This window comes from Saccopteryx bilineata, chromosome 1 (assembly GCF_036850765.1).
Source record: "Saccopteryx bilineata isolate mSacBil1 chromosome 1, mSacBil1_pri_phased_curated, whole genome shotgun sequence".
Classification (NCBI taxonomy): Eukaryota; Metazoa; Chordata; class Mammalia; order Chiroptera; family Emballonuridae; genus Saccopteryx; species Saccopteryx bilineata.
Window position 1 is genome coordinate 46,841,762 of NC_089490.1, and position 22,364 is coordinate 46,864,125.

The window sequence follows — 22,364 nt, forward strand, 5'->3', positions numbered from 1 at the left end:
CTGTCATCTCCCCTGTTTTTCTAGTGCCATCTGCTTCTGGTATACCTACTGGTAAGCTGTTCTTGCTGTGTAAAGAACTTTGCAGTCTTATTTTTTAAAAACACCCAACTATTTTATATGATTGATATGGAAAGAGCATGTCATGCAGCCATTAATGAAAAGGGAAAACCAAGTCTCAATAAGTGGGGAACTCTACAGTAAGCTATTAGACCAACCTTCTTAATTTTAGAACACATTCACTCAAAATGAAAAAAGAACCTGAAAGCCATCATGTACATAAAAACTATTGACAGTCTCCCTGTGAATTTGTATATCTGCCACATGTGGAGCTACTGCAGAATAACTACGACGGTCTTTTTTAAGGTAGTACTATATTGTTTTCATATTTGATTTTATTAATTCCAGTTAACCTTTATCAGCCTTTGCTATTGAGGTCCGTGCTGATAAACTCCTCAAGCTGGAAGAGACTTTAGTTTTCATCTAGTGAATCCCACTAATTTTACAAATAAAGAAAACTATCAGAATGACTGAGTGATTTGCCTTGTGCTCACGTGGTTAAAGATAAAGGCTGCCCATTGTCTGGCCTCCATTTTTTGCCCATGGTGAGTAAAGCAGTAGGAACTAAGAGTGCGCATTCTAGAGCTAGACTAGCTAAGTTCAAAGCCCATCTCTGATACTTACTGGCTATGTGACTTTAGACATATTAGTTAACCTCTTTAAGACCTAGTTTCCTCATCTGTAAAATAGGGATATTACTAATTTATAGAGTTATTATGAGGATTAAATAAATTAATATATATTTTAACGTTCCTTACATTCCCTAAGAATTAACTATTATTATTTTTCTGTTTTGTTCATTATTCTATCCTCAGCATCTAAAAGAATACTTGCACAGTAAATATTTGTTAAATAAGTGAACAGATGAAGGATGAGTTATTTGTGTCTATCTGTCATTGACTCATTGACTCAAACAAGGTTTTCTACATTTTTGTGGAAAGATGGTCTTCACTGTCAGACATCAACAAATTAGTTTCAGTTGCAGAAGGTAAGTGAAAACTGTAGATAGAATTACTTAAAATAATTTTTTTTGGTCTACATTAGTTTATATATTATGGAGAAATAGTGGCTGAACATTCCCCAAATTGGTTGGCAGAGACAATCCACTCAGTGAAAGCCAAGCAAGATAATAATAAGACCTTTCTTAGGTACGTCACAGTCAAAATTGCTAAAAAAGAAAGATGGAGAAAAAACCCTGAAATTTCTTAGAGAAAAATAGAGGAGTATATATAGAGGAGCAGTGATTGAAATGGCTGTGGACATCTCATCCGAAACATGGAGGCAAAGGGATAGAGGAACATCTTGAAGTGCTGAAAGAAAAAATAATCAAATCTGACAACCCAGAATCCTTTATCTAGTGAAAATATCTTTTATGAATTAAGGAGATAAAATCACAATGAGTTATCACCACACACGCACTAAAATGGCTAGAATGAAAAAGACAGCACCAACTTTTAGCAAGCAATTGGAACTCACATGGCTAGTAACAATGTAAAATACTACAGTCTCTTAAGAAAACAGTTTAGCAATTTCTTAAAATGTTAAATATACCTCTACCATATTACCACTTCTACAGATTTACTCAAAATAAATTAAAGCATACATCCAAACAAAGACTTGGGGCCAAATGATCATAGCAGCTTTATTTGTCATTACCAAAAACGGAGGACAACCCAAATGTCCATCAGCAGGTAGCTGAATAAACAGGTGATGTTCCATCCATACAGTAGAAAAATGCTTAGCAATAAAGAGGAATGACCTATTGATACATGTAACAACATGAATGACATTCAAAATGATTGTGTTGATTGAGGAAGCCATACAAAGAAGACTACATGCTATAATTCTTCATTGATATAAAATTCTATAAAATGTAAGTTAATCTGTAATGATAGCACATTGATGGTTGCTGGGGGCTGGGGAGGAGAGAGAAGAGGGGATCACAAGTGTGAAGAAGCTTTTGTGAGTGATGAACATATTCATTATTTTGATTGTGGTGTGATGATTTCATGGGTGTATATATATGTATATGTGAAAACGTATCAAATTGTATACTTTATACAGTTGATTTATTATAGAATTATGTACCTGAAACTCATATAATTTTATTAACCAATGTCACCCCAATAAATTCAATTAAAAATTTTAAATTGTATACTTCATTTTCTAAAGAGATTTTATTTATTGATTTTGCAGAAAGAGGAAGGGGGGAAGCAAGAAGTATCAACTCATAGTGGCTTCACTTCAGTTGTGCACTGCTTGCTTGTTGCTTGTCATATGTGCCTTGACCAGGGAAGCCCAGGGTTTCTAACTGGTAACCTTGGCATTCGAGGTCGTTGCTTATCCACTGTGCCACTACAGGTCAGGCATTGTATAGGTCATTTTTAAAAATTTGTTTTGAAGGCCCTGGTCAGTTTGCTCAGTAGTAGAGTGTCGCCCCAGTGTGTGGATGTCCCAGGTTCAATTGCTGGTCAGGGCACACAGGAGAAGCAACCATCTGCTTCTCTACCCTTTCCACTCTTATTTCTCTTGTTCTCTCCCTCTCTCTCTCTCTTCCCCTCCTGCAGCCATGATTCAATTGGAGCAAGTTAACCCTGGGTGTTGAGGATGGTTCTGTGGCCTATGCCTCAGGTGCTAAGAATAGCTCAGTTGCTGAGCAATGGAGCAATGCCCCAGATGGGCAGAGCATCGCCCTGTAGTGGGATTGCTGGGTGGATCCTGGTCAGGGCACTAGTGGGAGTCTTTCTCTGCCTCCCCTCCTCTCAATTAATAAAAAATAAATTAATTACTTTAAAATTTTGTATTGAATTTACTGGGGTGACATTGTTTAATAAAATTATATAGTTTCAACTGTACAATTCTATAATACATCAACTGTATATTGTATTGTGTGTTCACTACCCCAAGTTAAGTCTCCCTCCATCACCATTTATCCCCTCTTTACCCTCTTCTGCCTCCACTATTCCTATTCCCTCTGGAAATCACAATACTGTTATCTGTGTGTTGTTTTTAATTTTTTTATTTTTATTTTTGTGTGTGTTGTTTTTAAATTGCATACTTTAAATGTATGCTGTTTATCATATAACAATAACACCTAATAAAATTAGGAAAATAGAGGAAAACAAAACGAGAAGACAAAAGCAAAATAGATACTTTTTTAGATAAAAGGAAATGAGAATTTGTTGCAGCAGGCTTGCACTATAAGAAATGCTATAGGATATTCTTCAGACTGAAGAGAAATACTATCAAATTGGATCTTAACTCTTCAGTAGGAAACAAAATGAAAATCATAAATATCTTTTTATATTTTATTTAATTTTATTTTTGTGACAGAGAGGGGGACAGATAGGGACTGACAGACAGAAAGGAAGAGAGAGGAGAAGCATCAATTCTTCATTGCAGCTCCTTAGTTGTTCATTGATTGCTTTCTCATATGTGCTCTGACCAGGGGGCTACAGCAGACCAAGTAACTCCTTGCTCAAGCCAGCAACCTTGGGGTTTCGAACCTGGGTCCTCTGCATTCCAGTCTGACACTCTAGCACTGCGCCACTGCCTGGTCAGGCAATATATCTTTTTTTAAAAAAAGATTTTATTGATTTACCTGACCAGGCGGTGGCGCAGTGGATAGAGCGTTGGACTGGGATGCTGAGGACCCAGGTTCGAGACCCCAAAGTCGCCAGCTTGAGCGCAGGCTCATCTGGTTTGAGCGAAGTTCACCAGTTTGGACCCAAGGTCACTGGCTCAAGCAAGGGATTACTCGGTCTGCTGTAGCCCCACGGTCAAGGCACATATGAGAAAGCAATCAATGAACAACTAAGGTGTTGCAACAAAAAACTAATGATTGGGCCCTGGCCGGTTGGCTCAGTGGTAGAGCGTCGGCCTGGCGTGCGGGGGACCCGGGTTCGATTCCCGGCCAGGGCACATAGGAGAAGCGCCCATTTGCTTCTCCACCCCCCCTTCCTCTCTGTCTCTCTCTTCCCCTCCCGCAGCCAAGGCTCCATTGGAGCAAAGATGGCCCAGGCGCTGGGGATGGCTCCTTGGCCTCTGCCCCAGGCGCTAGAGTGGCTCTGTTCGCGGCAGAGCGACGCCCCGGAGGGGCAGAGCATTGCCCCCGGGTGGGCAGAGCGTCGCCCCTGGTGGGCCTGCCGGGTGGATCCTGGTCGGTAGCATGTGGGAGTCTGTCTGACTGTCTCTCCCCATTTCCGGCTTCAGAAAAATACAAAAAAACCCCCCCCAAAAAACCCCCCTAATGATTGATGCTTCTCATTTCTCTCTGTTCCTGTCTGTCCCTATCTATCCCTCTCTCTGACTCTGTCTCTGTAAAAAAATTAAAAATTAAAAAAAAAAAAAAGATTTTATTGATTTTACAAAGGGGGTGGGGAATGAGAAGTAGTTGTTTCACTCTATCTGTTCATTGTTTGCTTGTCGTATGTGCTTTGACTGGGCAAGCCCAGGGTTTCAAATCAGCAATCACAGCATTCCAGGTCAGAGCTCTATCCACTATGCCACCATAGGCCAGGCACAAATATCTATATAAATATAAAATACTATTTTTTCTCCTAATTTTCTTAAAATACATAAGATTATTTGAAGCAAAAATTATAACATTGTCTTATAGGGTTCATAACATATGTGGATTGAATGCATATAACAGTTATACCTTAAAGGATATGTGTGGCCCAATAGAGTTGCAAGGCTTCTACATTGTACAAAAGGTTAATGTTAAGCCTGAGTAGATTGTGAGAAGTTAAAATTGTATATTGTAACCCCAGGAGCAAACAATAAAAATATAATGCAAAGAGATATAGCTAAAAAGCCAGTAGATAGAATGGAATTTAAAAAGAAAGTATAAATAATCCCCCAAAAAGAAGAGAAACAAAAAGCAGAAGGACAAAGAAATCAAATAGTAAAATGGTTGACCCAAACCCAGCTGTTTCAATAATTACAATAAATGTTAATGGACTAAACAGTTTAATTACAAAGCAGAGTTTGTCAGAATGGATTTTTTTTTAAAGCAGGCTCTTACTATGTTGTCTATAAGAGACACATTTTAAATATAAAGACACTGATATGTTATTATATGAGATAAATTTGGCTACAATGAAAATGACAAGATAAACTTTTTTAAAATTTTTTTTTAATTTTTACTTTATTTATTCATTTTTTAGAGAGGAGAGAGACAGAGGAGAGAGAGACAGAGAGAGAGAAGGGGGGAGGAGCTGGAAGCATCAACTCCCATATGTGCCTTGACCAGGCAAGCCCAGGGTTTCAAACCGGCGACCTCAGCATTTCCAGGTCGACGCTTTATCCACTGCGCCACCACAGGTCAGGTGATAAACTTTTTTTTTAAACTCTGCCTTTCTTGGGCTCTACCTCTCAGGAGTATGCCTGTGCTCTTCCCTCCCCCCTCCAGCCTCCTCCCCCAGTGCATTACCTTTGCCTTTTTCTCTCTTAAGCTCCAAGGTACCTTCTGTTGCTTCTGTAACTTGTTTCCTGGGTCCACTCAGCCCAGCTGGCTCACTGCTACTACCTCTGTAACTTTCTACATAAACTTTCTCTTATAATTTGAAAAAAGTAATATAAATTGTACCTGTCTTGCTCACTATACTGATAAGACAGAAATAACTCTATTCTGTACAAGGTTGTAACAGTTAAAAGTAATTAAATAATTTTAATGAACCTTGCAAACACTGTGGGGTGATTTTTTTTTCTTCTTAATTTTTTTTCTTATTTTAAAGATGAAATATAACTTTTTTTAAAGGACTTTATCAATTTTTCAGAGGAGAGAGAGAGAGAGAGAGAGGGAAAGAGGAATAGAGAGCGAGAGAGAGAAGGGGGAGGAGCAGGAAGCATCAACTCCCATATGTGCCTTGACCAGGCAAGCCCGGGGTTTCGAACCGGTGACCTCAGTGTTCCAGGTCGATGCTTTATCCACTGCGCCACCACAGGTCAGGCCTGATTTTTTTTTCTTATAATAATTACTTTATATATTTATTTTACTCCAGTCATTCCATTGTTCTTTCTGAACAGGCTCATCAATATTTAATGTAAGCATTATCATTTAATAATATCCTATTTAATAACATATTTTTACTATATAGAATAATTGAAATCAGGGTTTTGGAGTCAAACATCCCTGAATTACTCTTGGCTCTGACATTTACTATGTATCCTTAGGCAAGTTTCTTAAGTTTATTTATTGAGCTTCAGTTCCTTCAATTGTAACAGAATTGTAATATTTCATGGATTAAATAAAAGAATGTAACATGAAATGCTTAGCACAGAGCCTGGCACACAGTAAAAACGCAATAAATATTAGTTTTGATAATCACTATTATTAATGATGATAAGAGTGAATTAACATATCTTCTTAAAACCATATAACAATTTATGAGAAAAGGCTTGAAGTTTTATATTTCTGTTGTACTTTCAACAAATTCATAATTAACACTGTATATTATTGAAATAAGACACAGTGAAAAAAATCCACAACAACCCAAAGGAAGCAAAAAATACCCCACCATATAACAATCCTCTAAATAAGTTTCTACAAAATTAAGTTGATGTCTATCAAAGTCTTCCTGTGTTTGAAAACATTTTATTCTGACAGGAAACTTTAATACTCAAATGAAGCCAATGAAAGCCAGACAGCAGAAGGAGTCTATTATTAGATTCCTAACCTGAAGCAAGAATTGTCTACAGAAACCGTCTTTAGATGTGGGCGTGTCCGTCATGCAACAGAAGTGTGGGAGAACATAAAAAAGCATTGCAGCTCTGGATCGGAAACCAGGAGCCTTCAGTGTCAAAATGCCTAAGTGGAAGGCAGGATCTTGTGAAAACTGGGAAAAATGCATTTTGTCTTGATTAACTGTCATAAAAGGAAGAAATCAGTGCAGGAATATTTTACTCACATAACTTTTTACAGCACAAATGGCCAGAAGGAGTTGGTAAGACAAAGGACAGGACTCCAGCTTGGCTGGCTCTGTCTCCTCCCTCAGGTGTCATCCCATCTGCTGCCCCTCGGGGGAATCTGTCTCCAAAGCGTCCCTGTAACTTTCCACTAGAGCCCCCTCCTTCTTTCCTTCTTACCACTTATCCCAACATGTAAATTACTTTATTCACTTGGTTACTATTTCAGCTTTGTCTCCTCTACCAAAAAAGTAAACCATGACAGTGGAGACTTTGTCAGACTTTGTATTTTGTGGGGTTTTTTTAACCCTGAAATCTGGTGCCTGGCACATAGTCGATGATCAATAAACATTTATTGAACGAATGCTTGAATGAATGGAGAGGGAATCTGGGAATGCAGACCTCTTCCCCTCAAGTAAATTTCCTCCACTACACATCTCCACTGTCTTCGGTTTGAGAAGCAACTGCAAAAGCCTTCCTTTGGTATTACAAATCATTCTAAAATTTCTGTGTTTTCCAGTAGCTTTCCTAAATGTGCCCTGGTCTCTCTCTCTCTTTTAGTTTGGATTTGCACTGTATTTTCTGGTTTGGTTTTTTTGTTGTTGTTTGTTTTTCTTAGGTTTGACTGAAAGTGAGAGTTTTACTTCAGCTATGGTGGGGTATAGGGAACATCCTAAGTATTGTCCTAATGTCTGCTTAACAAACAGAAAATGACATTTTCATGTGGCCTGAAAACAGAGCTGATCACACTCATAGCTGGAATTGGCTTTGAAACAAGTAGGGGGTGGTGAAGGCTGAGGGAGCTCACTGAGAACAAAGACATGTTGTATCTCCTCATCCATTCAGCCAGCCACCCATCAGTCATCCTCTCATTCAGTAATTACAGCATTTACTGCGTTCAGACCCATGCCAGCACTGTTCTAGATGGTTTGCGCATATTAATTAATTTAATCCCCTTACAGTTACCCTAAGAGTTGGTACTGTTATTATGCCCAGTTTATAAATGAGAAAACCGATAATCACTTTTTAAGCATTGTTGCTCAGTGTCTTTGAGAAAGAGCTGACAATCTTTCTCTGATAACTTTCCACATCACTTTTGACCCATGAAACCATAACGGAAGACTAAGCAAAACTACATATATTGTCCTAGAATTATGGGAAGTGTGGCCAAATAATACATGTTAGGATCAAGTTAGTGTTAAACGGGAGGAATGAGCAAAGTGCTGCGGAAAGGAAGAGTGGGAAGAACATGGCACTGGAGACTCAGAGTTGAATCAGGTCTCCGTTCCTCGTGAGCTCTATGATCTTGGGCAATGTGCATAAGGATCAGCTTCTACCTCTGGGAAGTAGAGTGACAGTTCCCGAATTCCCCAGCTAGGACTAAGGGCCCTCTGTGCTTCTCCATCCCCTTTTGCAATGTCTTGCATGCACATGGAAAGTACGCTTGATATGACTGTCTCTCCCTTAGGTTCTAATTCCGTAGGAGCAACAATGTCCGGGGAGCTTCCTCACCACCGCTATTTGAGGGCCAGCCTGACTCCTCAGATGGCGCCTCGGTCACCTTCTCAGGGAAGCACGCCTTGACGCTCTCCTCGCACGTTTATTCTTACTGCTCCCTGACCCCCCCAAAGCTACAACAATTCCCTTTGCATACATTTTTATAACACCAAGTTTCTATATTGTTTTCTTTTATGGTACTTGTTTTTGTGTGTATGTGTACATGGGTTATAGCGAATATTTAATAATGCCTCCCCACCACAGCCACATGGGCCTGGAGAAAGCAGGAAGGGCTGGGTACACGTGGCTCACCCCCGGATTCCCTGTGCTCGGGCAAGCCTCACGGAGAATAGGGATCTTGGAAGGTGTAAGGATTTGTACTGTCACTCAAGGCTGAGAAAACACTAATTCAAGACATGCAAGTTCATGGTTTGTTTAAGAAAATTAAGTAATCTTCTGTGTTTCTAGAATGGTGCTTCTCAACCTGAGGTAGTTTCATCCACCTCTCCCAGGGGCCAATTGCCAATGTCTGGAGACATTTTTTATTGACATGACTATAGGCATTGAGTAGGTAGAGGCTAGGAATGCTGTGAAATACCTTTTAGTGCTCAGGATAGCCCGTACAACAAGGAATTCTGTATAATTCTAGCTCAGTATGACAATAGTGCTGAAGTTGAGAAACCCTGTTCTAGAATAAACAAAGCTGGATACACTGTTTGAAGCTTTATCATGGAAAGCCTCAAGTCCGGCTTTACAATCTCCAACACTGATTAGGACACACTTGTACTAACAGATACTTGTGGAGTGAACTTAAGAGTTGAAAAACCAGTTAAATGCTAAATTCAGGTCAAATGTTTAAGAACATTTCGTTAGATACAAAATGGAGGACGAAGTACTTTTCCTCTTCACTCAGGCAGATGTAGGTTCAGTTCTCTCTGGACATATGTTATTTTTCTAAGGGCCTTCTCCTAAAAATAACCACTTTCCATTTCACATAGGAATAGAAATGTTAAAACTTAGTTGAGTAGTTTAAGTAATGGCTTAATTCTTTGAGTTACACAGTTTAATCCTATTTGATGACTGACTGTGCAATCTCATTAAATTTCAGGAATAGATAATAGAAACAAAAGAAATTCTTGAAGAGTTGAAAACTTATGTCCACACAAATACCTGCACCCAGATATTGGTAGCAAGATGTCTGAAGAACACCTAGGTTGCTTACAAGTTTTGGTTAACCATGCTTTTTGGAGTTTAAAAAATAAGTACCAGTAATTCATCCTCTGTCAGAGGTGGATTAAGGTTGGTTGAGGCCCCGGGCACAGAAGAAAATATTGGGCCCCTTAAAAAAAAGAGAGACAGGGAAAATAAAAATACATATTAACCATATATTTTTATTTAGTTAATTTATTGTGTTTACATAGATTCTAGTATTAACCATATTTTTAAATAAATAAAAAATATTATGTACTATTATGTTAAAATTGCACATATGAAACCAAACTTGTTGTCATTAGAAAAAGTGTAAAGTTGGGGTTTTGCGGGGCCCTTCAGAAGTTGGAGCCCAGGGTGTGTGCCCAGTGCGCCCGCTGTTAAATCTCTGCCTGGCATGACGGTTCAGTTACTTAGAGCATCGTCTGGATACACAGAGGTTGCTGGTTTGATCCTGGGCAGGGCGCGTATAGAAACAGATCAATGTTTGTCTCTCTCTCTCAAATCAATAAATATGTTTAAAAAAATTAAAAATAAGTAATTCAAGTAAGAAATAGTAGAGATTATTTTTAAAATATGGTATTTTGAGCTTCTAAGGTTAAAAAAAAAGTTAATACACATAGATTTTAAAAGATATTCTGCCAAAATTCAGGAAAATTTGAGATTCTTTCAAAAACAGATATTTATATCTAGAAACACCCAGTGGTGGGACTCAGCCAGTTTGCACCCATTCAGCAGAACCGATACCTAATGTTTTGTTTAATTTGGCGAACTGGTTGTTAAAGTGGCACTTGTAATCAGGGCTCTCCCTAAGATGGACGCCTGGGCAGCCGCCCAATGTGGAAATCACAAATTTATATTCCTTACTTTATTTTAACGTTCATCTGTGCAACAGAGTATTCTAAGCGCCTATAGTAATGTTCATTCCGTCCATAGGTGAAAAAAATTTGCAAGTGAGGACGCCAATCAAGAAGCAATATGGAAATATTTTAAATAATGGTTTATTGGTTTTTGTCAGGTATTACCTAATATTTTTCATTAATATTTTAACACTCTTATAATCTAGTTCTGTGTACTCCTTTTATTGTTCTTATTTAAGTATTAAATGCATGAAATAATAAACTACCTTTCGGGATATTGTTTTTTTATATTTAAAATGAGCATTAGGGCAGAGAACTGGTTGTTAAATTATTTGAATCCCACCACTGGAAACCCCACTTGCTTAAGCAACAGATACCCCAAATTTCAGTAATTCTACACTAGTTTATGTGCATTTAAGTATAAAGGTTAGTATTAAGTTACATTTCCAGACTTTTAATAATGCTTAATAAACAAAAGCAAACTATAATGGTAAAATTTTACTTGCCTCTAAATTTGTAGACTATAAAAAAAATACAAATGGGCAAGGAACATTATTAAAGAGTGAGAATATCCAGTAAGGGAGAGAATGCAGGGAAGTAGAAACTTGTATACTTTTGGTGGGGCTGGGAATCAATGTAGTCTTCTTTTTTTTTTAAATTTATTTTAGAGAGGGCCCTGGCTGGTTGGCTCAGTGGTAGAGTGTCGGCCTGGCGTGCGGAAGTCCCAGGTTCGATTCCCGGCCAGGGCACACAGGAGAGGCGCCCATCTGCTTCTCCACCCCTCCCCCTCTCCTTCCTCTCTGTCTCTCTCTTCCCCTCCCGCAGCCGAGGCTCCATTGGAGCAAAAGATGGCCCGGGCGCTGGGGATGGCTCCTTGGCCTCTGCCCCAGGCGCTAGAGTGGCTCTGGTCGCGACAGAGCGACACCCCGGATGGGCAGAGCATCGCCCCCTGGTGGGCGTGCCAGGTGAATCCCGGTCAGGCGCATGCGGAAGTCTGTCTGCCTCCTCGTTTCCAGCTTCAGAAAAAATAAATAAATAAAATAAAATAAAATAAAAAAATAAAAAAAAATTTATTTTAGAGAGGGAGGAAGAAAGGGAAAGAGAGAGAAAGATACAGAGATGCAGAGAGCCAGAGAAACTTAAATTGTTGTTCCATTTATTTATGCATTTATCAGTTGAGTCTTGTATGTACTTCAACTGGGGATTGAACCCACAACCTTGTCATATAGGGACAATGCTCTAACCAAATGAGCTAATCTGACCAGGGCCAATGTAGTCTTTTTTTCTTTTCTTTTTTTTTTAATAGGCAATTGGACAGTCTTGCAAAATTTTAAGAGGCATATACTTTGACAAATCTTCTAGAAATTTATTTTATAGAACATATGCAAGGGCTACATGGGGAGATAGATGCTGGTCGTATATTAAATGACAAAAACAAGGGGCAAATAAGCTAGGGCCAGGTCACTTCATGGACAGAGTATTGTTGTCCCGTGAGAGGAGTTCACCCGCAGACAGGACACATATGTAAAGAACCAATGAATGTACAAGTAAGCGGAACGACAAGTTGATATTTCTTTCTCTCTCCTTTTTTCTCTCTCTCTCTCTCCCTTTGTGTCTCTCTCTCTCTCAAATCAATGGAAAGATAAAATAAAATACGTTTTAAAAAAGCAAGGTGCAGATAATAGCAATGATCTCATTTAAATATATAGCTTAAATCTGAATTAAAATATCTGAAAGGGGATATCCCCAAATAACCCTAAAGTGTGTGAAGTGGTTACCTCTTCAGGACTGGAGTTTTATCAGTTTTCTACTGCTTTGTAACAAATTACCCCTAACTCAGCGACTCGAAACTAACACTATTATGTCGCAGCTTGTGCAGGTTAGAAGCCTGGCACAGTGTGCCAGGGTTCTGTGCTCCGGGAATCACAGGCTGAAATCAAGTTGTTAACCAACTTGCATTCTCATTGGAGGGCTATTGAGAAGAATCTGTTTCCAAGCTCATTCAGGTTGCTGTGATACTGTGATTTATAATAAGCAATATATATTGATATTCCTTCCAGTTTCTAAGACTCTTGGAATTTCCTAAGTGATGAGATCAATAAAGCTGTCTTCTGTGATCTTAATAAAATAAATTTTTGAGATTACTTTCGGACCTTCACCTAAGTGGGAGGAGTGAATGGTTGCCAGTAGAACCAACCATGGAGAAGGGGAAGGGTGGGGGCTAAAGGTTACAGTCTGTTGCTAATGGTCAATGATTAATCAATCATGCCTATATAATGAAGCCCCATAATCCCCCCCCCCCAAATGACGGGATTCCATGAGCTACCAGGTTGGTGACCATTCTTTGTGGAAAGTGGTATGCCTGAGAAAGTGTAGAAACTTCCTTGAACTTTCCCATACTCGCCCTATGAACCTCTTACACCTGGCTGTTCCTGAATTATATAATGTATAACCTTTTACCATAAACTGTTTAGTAAGTAAAATGTTTCCCTGAATTCTGTGAAATGCTCTAGTAAATTAAACAAACCCAAGGGTCCTTGTGGCCTTCAATCTATAGCTAGAGGGTCAGAAGCAGAGTTGAACCTAGACTTGGCGATTGGAGTCTAAAGTGAGGGGCAGGGGAGAGGCAGTTTTGTAGGACTGCGCCCTTACATAAACTGTGGAACCTGACACTATCTCTGGGTAGATAGTGTCAGAATTGAGTTGAATTGTAGGACACACAGCTACTGTCGGAGAATTGCTTGGGGCTGGGAGTCCCCCTCCACCCCTCACCCACATCAGAATCGGCAACCAGAATTGTTACTGGCAAAGTCCCATTCCCTGTATAGTAGTAGTTAAGACACCGAAGTCCCGTTGCCTTGCTGCCTGTCAGTCAGAGGCTGCTTGCCCTTAGCTACCAGGGGCTGTCCCGACTCTGCCATGTGGTCCCTTCCATCTTCAAGTGCGCCTAAACCTCTCACCCTTCAAATCTCTCACTTCCTCTTCTGTCACCATCCAGAACAAACTCTGATTTTAGATGACTCAGGTGGTTAGGTCAAGTTTACTCAGATAATCTCCTATGTTAAGGTTGATTGTACCATATAATATCATCCAATCATTCAAGTCCATCATAGTCACAGTCTCAGGGATTATGTAAGCATATATGCCAAGGCTGCAGGTTCGATCCCAGGTCAGGGCACATACAGTAATTAACCAAAGATGCATAAATAAGTGGAGAAACAGACTTTCTCTCTCTCTCTCTCTCTCTCAAATCAATCAATAAAAATTTTTTAAAAAATTATGCTGGTTATAGACTACAGCAGTTAACAGAGTTTTATGTTGATGCCAAGTTGGCTAACAATAGTTTTTTCTGCAGTGGTTTTAAATAGACATTGTGATAATGCAGCACGATCAGGATGTAAAACTCTGAGCAGATTTGAGGAGAGTCTAGATAAATGGCTGGAAGACGGACACAGTTTATCAGGAGCACTGCAGAGAGCATGGGGAAGAACCTTGTCTGAGGGTGAAGGCTCTAGGACCCAGTGACCGGCTGGGGGCCTGCAGAGAGCGTGGGGGAAGAACCTTGTCTGAGGGTGAAGGCTCTGGGGCCTGGTGACCGGCTGGGGGCCTGCAGAGAACATGGGGAAGAATCTTGTCTGAGGGTGAAGGCTCTGGGGCCCGGTGACCGGCTGGGGGCCTGCAGAGAGCATGGGGAAGAATCTTGTCTGAGGGTGAAGGCTCTGGGGCCCGGTGACTGGCTGGGGGCCTGCAGAGAGCATGGGGAAGAATCTTGTCTGAGGGTGAAGGCTCTGGGGCCCGGTGACTGGCTGGGGGCCTGCAGAGAGCATGGGGAAGAATCTTGTCTGAGGGTGAAGGCTCTGGGGCCCGGTGACTGGCTGGGGGCCTGCAGAGAGCATGGGGAAGAATCTTGTCTGAGGGTGAAGGCTCTGGGGCCCGGTGACTGGCTGGGGGCCTGCAGAGAGCATGGGGAAGAATCTTGTCTGAGGGTGAAGGCTCTGGGGCCCGGTGACTGGCTGGGGGCCTGCAGAGAGCATGGGGAAGAATCTTGTCTGAGGGTGAAGGCTCTGGGGCCCGGTGACTGGCTGGGGGCCTGCAGAGAGCATGGGGAAGAATCTTGTCTGAGGGTGAAGGCTCTGGGGCCCGGTGACTGGCTGGGGGCCTGCAGAGAGCATGGGGAAGAATCTTGTCTGAGGGTGAAGGCTCTGGGGCCCAGTGACCGGCTGGGGCCAGGGGCAGGTCTCATAGTGTTTCTGCATTCCTGTCTTCTCATCTGTAAAATAAGGGCGATGAACCCTAAGATTCATGTTTTCTCCTCAGTTTTTTTGAGGTTATTACCATGGTTTCTGACAAGTCTTCCAGTGTTGCCATTCTAAATAAACACCAGGCTGGAAGGATTATTAGCCTGATGATGTGAGGCGGATTTTATGTTGCCTTGAATTATCAGTGTATTCCCTGAACGGAAAGGTTGAGAATTTGTATTTCTAACAGGTTTCCAGGTGATGCTGATGCTGTGGTACATACTTTGAGAACCACAGGGGTAGAGTATGTTATATAGAATGTTCCGAGAAGGCTTCTCTGATAATATGACCTATAAACAGACATCTAAGCGAACAAGCCATGTGAGGAAGAGCAAGACCATTTCAGTCAGAAAAAAGAAAGTGGGAGCCCAGAAGTAGGCACGTACTTGGAGTGTTGGAGAAATCCCAAAGGGACCAGGGTGGTGAGGAAAAGAAGATCATATAGATTTTCATGGCTAATATAGAGTGCTTTTTACCCCACATGAGGCAGAGCCAGAAAAGAATGTTGAGCAGAGGAGTGATGTGGTCTGTGTTAAAAGTATTAGACAATACTGGCCAGCTGCTCAGTCAGTTGGAACGTGTCCGGAAACACCAAGGTTGTGGATTCAGTCCCTGGTCAGGTCACATACAGGAAACGGGCAATGAATGCACAACTAAGGAGAACAACAAATAAATGCTTCCCTCTCTCTCTCTCTAAAATCAATCAATCAATTTAAAAAATTATTAAAAAAATTACTAGGCAAATGTAAAGTGTGACTGTATTAATAATGAAGAATTTCAACACGTAATAATATTGTTTTATAAAAAAAGTTTTAAATTGATTTTAGAGAGAGAGAGAAAGAGACGACAGTCAGAAAAGGAGAGAGATGAGAAGCATTAGCTCCTAGTTGCGGCACCTTATTTGTTCATTGATTACTTTTTCATATGTGCCTTGACCAGGGGGCACCAGCTGAGCCAGTGACCCTTTACTCAAGCCAGTGACACGGGGCTCAAGCCAGCGATCCTGCGGTCATGCCTATGATCCCACACTCAAGCCAACAACCCACGCTTAAGCCGGAATAGCCTGTGCTCAAGATGGTGACCTCAGGTATTCAAACCTGGGTCCTCAACATCCCAGGTCAATGCTCTATCCACTGCACCACCACCTGGTCAGGCCTTGTTTTTTTCTTGTATATGCCCTGACCTAGGATCGAACCCATAGTCTTGGCATAACCAACTGAGCCACCTGGCTAGGGCTTGTAATAAGATTTATACTTATTTCATCTTCTAGATAGATAAATGGATAGAAAGGAAAGCCATAAACTGGGGGACAACTACTACAGACTGAATGTGTCCCCCTAAAATTTATATAATGGAATCTAATCCCTACTATGATGGTATCTGGAAGTGGGGCCTTTGGGAGGTGATTAGGTCATGAGGGTAGAGGGTGTGACAGGGTAGCGGCCTAACTTCCGTAAGGGCTGGTTAACCAACCCAAATGGTTTTCACATGCCCCCAACCCCCTTTCCCATGTTTTTGTAAATTTTCACTTTCCTGACTCTACTGAACCCTCACTTTTTATTCCCTCATTCTCCCCTTAAAATGCCCAGTCACCTCTGTATAATTCGAAGTTGAATTCAGTTCATACTGGACTCTTCCATATTACAATAATAAATTACTAATTAAAATCTGTCCTTAGCACTTTAAAAAGCCTCTGGCTTTGTTTATCTTTGACAAAATGTGCACAAAACATACACTAGCCATACATGTGTACTTAATTTAATTTAACCCAACTGGATATCCAGTCATGTTTTAATGAGATTTTAAATAATGACTGTGTTGCTAGAAATCACATTATCAGCCTGACCAGGCAGTGGCGCAGTGGATAGACTGTTGACCTGGGACACTAAGGACCCAGGTTTGAAATCCTGAGGTAGCTGGCTTGAGCACAGGCTCATCAGGCTTGAGTGTGGGATCATAGACATGACCCCTTGGCTGCTGGCTTGAGCCCAAAGATTGCTGGCTTAAAGCCCAACATCACTAGCTTGAGCCAATGTTGCTGGCTTGAGCAAAGGGTCGCTGGCTCAGGTGGAGACCCCCAGTCAAGGCACGTATGCGAAAGGAATCAATGAACAACTAAAGTGACACAACCAGGAGCTGATGCTTCTCTTCTCTTTCCCTTCCTGTCTGTCCCTCTCTCTGTCTCTCTGTCTCTCTGTCGCGTTAGAAGAAAAAAGAAGAAGAAAAATTACATTATCAGCTTTCAGGCCCCAAAGCTGAAATAAACTCTTTCTGATAAACTGTGGTGGAAAAGGAGTTCTCAGAATCCATCGGGAAGAAGGAGATACCATTCACCTTCCTCTCACCACCACTTCACTACTCCAACTTCTTACTTTATTTATTGTATGAGTTTGTATGTTTGTTTGTCTTGGTACTGATTTGTTTTGTAGTTTGTGGTTGTGAAGTTTGAGTTTGAGAGTTAAAGAGTAATTAATCACTACCTCAAGATAGAATAAAATAACCATGAAAAATGAGCTTGAAGAGGTCAAATATCTTTTCTCCTTTCTGTGCACAGGGTCAGGTACTTTCCTTGCAGAAAATAATCAAGCTTTGGCATAACTCAAAAAGAGCTTTTTGGGGGGAGTATGTATGTGTATGTAGGGTTTATTGTGGTAAAAAATACAAAGCATAATTTTTTATTTTGTTTTAACTATCCATTAGTGTACAGGGCAGTGGCATTAAATACATCCACAACGTTGGGTAGCCATCACTACTATCTAGATTTAAAATTTTTTCATTATCCTCAACAAAAACCCCTGTATCCATTAAATAATTCCCCCTTCTTCCCCTCTCACTAGGCCCTGGTTACTTTACTTTTTCTACAAGAAAGAGCATTTTTAATATCAGATTCTTAAAATTATGTTTTCTAGTTGTTCAGGAAGGCATTTTCATTTACTTTATCATTAGAGATTAATCTGATCATATTCTTCCTTTTTTAAAATTTTTATTTATTGATTTTTGAGAAATATCAATTTATTATTCCACTTATTTATGCATTCATTGGTTGATTTCTGTCTGTGCCCTGACCAAGGATGGGGCCCACAACCCTGGTGTTTCTGGACAACACTCTAACCGACTGAGCCACCCTGCGAGGGCCCTGCTCATATTCTGATCTAAGCGCTGATGATATGGCTATGCATAAGATACATACTGCATTGTAGTCTGCATGCAAGTCAGTCACATACACATGTAAGCAGTCAAGTGTGCTACCAAGTGTGAAATAGTCAAAAAGGCCTGACCTGTGGTGAGCAGTGGATCAGGCATCAACTTGGAACGCTGAGGTCACTGGTTCAAAACCTTGGGCTTGCCCGGTCAAGGCACATATGGGAGTTGATGCTTCTTGCTCCTCCCCTCTTCCCTTCTCTCTCTCTCTCTCTCTCTCTCTCTCTCTCTCTCTCTCCTCTCTCCTCTCTCCTCTCCCTCTCCCTCTCCCTCTCCCTCTCCCTCTCCCTCTCCCTCTCCCTCTCCCTCTCCCTCTCCCTCTCCCTCTCCCTCTCCCTCTCCCTCTCCCTGTCTTTCTTTTCTAAAATAAATAAATAAATTTTTTTTAAAAAAGAAAAAGTAAGAGCTTAACTTAAAAAAAAGAAGAAATAGTCAGAAACCTGTATGTTGGTTTCTGTTCCTGTTTTCTGGCACAGAGTTCCAAAAACCCTTGTAATTTTCTAGGTGATAAAAGCACTAGGGGCATTTTTGTTCTAATACCTGGTCTTTGATCCTGGTTCCTGACACAACTCCTAAATCCTTTGGAATCTCCTGGGTGATAGGAGTGTCTTATGTTCTAATGAGGTTACTGTTGGTGGGCTCCTGGGTAGCTGCAGGGCGGGAGCTGGTCACCAGAATAACTTAGCCATGAGTAGAAGCTTGGAACTTTCTTTTTTTTTTTTAATTATTTTTATCTATTTATTTTAGAGAAGAGCGAGAGAGAAGGGGACAGGAGCTGGAAGCATCAACTCCCATATGTGCCTTGACCAGGCAAGCCTAGGGTTTTGAACCAGCGACCTCAGTGTTCCAGGTCAATGCTTGATCCACTGCACCACCACAGGTCAGGCAGAAGCTTGGAACTTTCAACCCCACCCTCCATCCTCTGGGAAGGACAGAGGGGCTGCAGATTGAGTTAATGATCCATCATCAATCATCATGATGAAGCCTTCATAAAAATCCAAAAGGTATGGGGCTTGAGGAGCTTCTGAGTTGCTGAACAATTGGAAAAGCTGGGAGAACGGCATTTCTGGAGAGGCCACGCAAGCTCCTCATGCCCTGCTCTTTGGCTGTCTCATCTGGCTGTTCATCTGTATCCTTTATTATATCCTTTGTAATAACCCAATAAGAGTAAGTGTTTTTGCTAAGTTCTGTGAGCCGTTCTAACAAATGATCAAACCCAAGGAGAGAGTTATGGGAATCCTTCTGACTGGTTGGTCAGAAGTGACAGTCTGACTTCGTGGTAGGCACCTGAAGTCACAGGCACTCTGTAGCATCTGATGCTAACTAACTCCAGGCAGATAGTGTCAGAACTGAATTCAGTTATAGGACACTTAGCTAGGAAAACCTGGTAAACTACACATCTGGTGTCAGATACTGTGAGAATGAAGGAAAATGGGAGTTATCTTCAGACATCAAATAATATGGAAACAATGTGTTATACAACATACTTTTGTTTTCTACATAATTTATTGTGAGGAATCAATGTCAAAAATATTAAGTTTTAGCCTGACCAGGCGGTGGCGCAGTGGATAGAGCGTCGGCCTGGGATGCAAAAGACCTGAGTTCGAGACCCTGAGGTCACCAGCTTGAGCGCAGGCTCATCTGATTTGAGGAAAAGCCCACCAGCTTGAACTCAAGGTAGCTGGCTCCAGCAAGGGGTTACTCGGTCTGCTGAAGGCCCGCGGTCAAGGCACATGTGAGAAAGCAATGAACAACTAAGGTGTTGCAACGTGCAATGAAAAACTAATGATTGATGCTTCTCATCTCTCTCTGTTCCTGTCTGTCTGTCCCTGTCTATCCCTCTCTCTGACTCACTCTCTGTCTCTGTAAAAAATAAATAAATAAATAAATAAATAAATAAAATTTTAAAATGTTTAAAAAATATTAAGTTTTATAATTTGCTTCTATTCATATTTTTTTTTGACTAATCCTTCATTTTTTCTTCAAAGATGTTGCATCCTATAAAGATTTGATAACATAATGAAGACTTTTTAAACACCACAGTTAAGGACTTCAACATTCATCCACAGCTACCCATACACTCATTATAAAAATGTTGTACCCCTGGCTGGTTGGCGCAGTGGTAGAGCATTGGCCTGGCATGTGGATGTCCCGGGTTCAATTCCCAGTCAGGGCACACAGGAGAAGCAACCATCTGCTTCTCCCCCCTCCTCCTTCCCTTCTCTCTCTATCTCACTTCCGCTCCCACAACCATGGCTCAACTGGTTGGAGCCCATCATCCCTGGGCACTGAGATGGCTCCTTGGAGAGTATGGCCCCAAATGGGCAGAGGATTGGCCTCAGACAGGGGTTGCTGGGTTGGTCCTGGTTGCGGTGCATGTGGGAGCCTTTCTCTGTATCTCCCTTCCTTTCACTTAGAAAAAGAAGAAAAATAAAAGAGAGAATATAGTAACCTGACCAGGTGGTGGCTCAGGGGAGAGAGCGCCGACCTGGGATGCTAAGACCCAGGTCCTAAACTCCAAGGTCACTGGCTTGAGTAAAGGGTCACTAGCTCAGCTAGAGCCCCCAGGTCAAGGCACATATGAAATAAATAATCAATGAACAACTAAAGTGCCGCAACTATGGGTTGATGCTTCTCATCTCTCCCCCTTCCTGTCTCTCTGTCTTCCTCTTTCTTGCAAAAAATGAAAAAAAAAAAAAAAAAAAAAAAAGAATGTTATACTTTGGCCCTGGCTGGCTAGCTCAGATGTTAAGAGTACATTTTCCATATGCCAAGGTTGCTGGTTTGATCCCCAGTCAAGGCACATACAGGAACAGATCGATGTTTCTGTTTGTCTGTCTCACTCTCTCCCTTCCTCTCTCTTTAAAATTAATCAATAATTTTTATAAAAATGGTTGTGCTTCTAATGATCTTTTTATAACCATCCTCTGTAACAAGTTTTTGGAAAACATTTGTCACAATAAAATTCATCTATCTTCAAAATTTATAGGCCTTATTGTACCTCAAATTGCCCAGTGATGGGCTGCAGGCGCTTCCTTTCCTTGACAGCCATATAGAAAAAAGCTGAGTCTTTTTTGATTCAATAAAATTCAATAGAAAATATCAAAGATGTAATAACAATAATATCTTATATTTAAGGTCATTTATGGAGCTCAGTTGAAGCTTCTCCTGTAACCTATACCAGAAGTTGGCAAAACCTTTTTAAAAAGGATCAGAGAGTGAATATTTTTGGCTTCGCTGGCCATGTGGTGTCTGTTGCAAACACATACTCAACTCTGCCATTGTTGTTCCCTGGCAACTGTAGACAATATGGAAATGAATGGGTGTGGCTGTGTCTCAGTGTGAGTTTATTTAAGAATACCGAAACTAGAATGTTGTATAATTTTCATGTTGTAAAATTTTATTTTTTTATTTGTTTTCAATTATTTAAAAATTTCTTAGCTCTCTGGCCCAACAAATACAGCCAGATTTGGCCTGTGGGCCATTGCAGTTTCATTACCTCTGCTCTTCACAAAGTTTTTAGTTGCACTGAGGTCTTTATAGCTCATTTAGGCCCATTGAGTTTCACAATTTGTGAAACATCTCAAAATTTCTTTAGAATGTCAAGTCTCAATCATGTCTGATTAGTGAAAAGACAAATTGAAAAATAAAATCTTACTCAAGCTAACAAGTTATTATTCTTTAAGATAGGACTGCACATGGCACATTAATTAACAGCCTTCCTAATGATTCTTTTCCAACAACTCTTTTAGAAGGCACACTTCTGGTCACATATTAGGCATGATCTCATCATTTTCATCTCCAAATTCATTTGCAGTTTGCTCCAATTAATCACTTTTTAACTTTATCTTCATCAGTATTAAACTATTCCAGTACGTGAAGAGTAGTTTTGTAACAACCTCATTAAATAACTAGGATTGCCACACCTGTGGTGGCACAGTGGATAGAGTGTCTACCTGGAATGCTGAGGTCGCCGGTTTGAAATCCTGGACTTGCCCAGTTAAGGCACATGCAAGAAGCAACTACTGGCCCTGGCTGGTTGACTCAGTGGTAGAGTGTCGGCCTGGCGTGCAGGAGTCCCGGGTTCGATTCCTGGCCAGGGCACACAGGAGAGGCGCCCATCTGCTTCTCCGCCCCTCCCCCTCTCCTTCCTCTCTGTCTCTCTCTTCCCCTCCCGCAGCCGAGGCTCCATTGGAGCAAAGTTGGCCCGGGTGCTGAGGGTAGCTCTGTGGCCTCTGCCTCAGGCACTAGAATGGCTCTGATTGCGGCAGAGCGACGCCCCAAGATGGGAGGAGTATCGCCCCCCTGTTGGCATGCCGGGTGGATCCGGTCG